Raw genomic sequence first — 452 nt, forward strand, 5'->3', positions numbered from 1 at the left:
GCTTCTTCTTCATAAGAGGCCTCTTGAGTACTGTTGGATGCAGCTTGCATTCCATTCAGACTCTGAGAAATCATATTGACTTGCTGAGTCAATATTTTATTCTGAGCCAATATGGCATTCAGAGTATCAACTTCAAGAACTCCCTTCTTCATAGGCGTCCCATTGCTCACAGGATTCCTTTCAGAAGTGTACATGAACTGGTTATTAGCAACCATGTCAATGAGTTCTTGAGCTTCTGCAGGCGTTTTCTTTAGGTGAATGGATCCACCTGCAGAAGTGTCCAGTGACATCTTTGATAGCTCAGATAAACCATCATAGAATATATCCAGGATGGTCCATTTTGAAAGCATGTCAGAAGGACACTTTTTGGTCAACTATTTGTATCTTTCTCAAGCTTCATAGAGGGATTCACCTTCTTTCTGTCTGAAGGTTTGAACATCAGCTCTAAGCTT

The 452-nt window shown here is 40.7% G+C and overlaps 1 non-coding gene across 1 annotated transcript; it reads left to right on the forward strand.

Annotated features, from left to right (window-relative positions):
* The first annotated feature begins 344 nt into the window (after window positions 1–344).
* LOC112773972 (small nucleolar RNA R71) lies at window positions 345–452 on the forward strand. The gene has a single exon (XR_003188489.1). It is a non-coding gene; the product is annotated as a small nucleolar RNA R71 (small nucleolar RNA).

Source organism: Arachis hypogaea, chromosome 18 (assembly GCF_003086295.3).
Source record: "Arachis hypogaea cultivar Tifrunner chromosome 18, arahy.Tifrunner.gnm2.J5K5, whole genome shotgun sequence".
Lineage (NCBI taxonomy): Eukaryota > Viridiplantae > Streptophyta > Magnoliopsida > Fabales > Fabaceae > Arachis > Arachis hypogaea.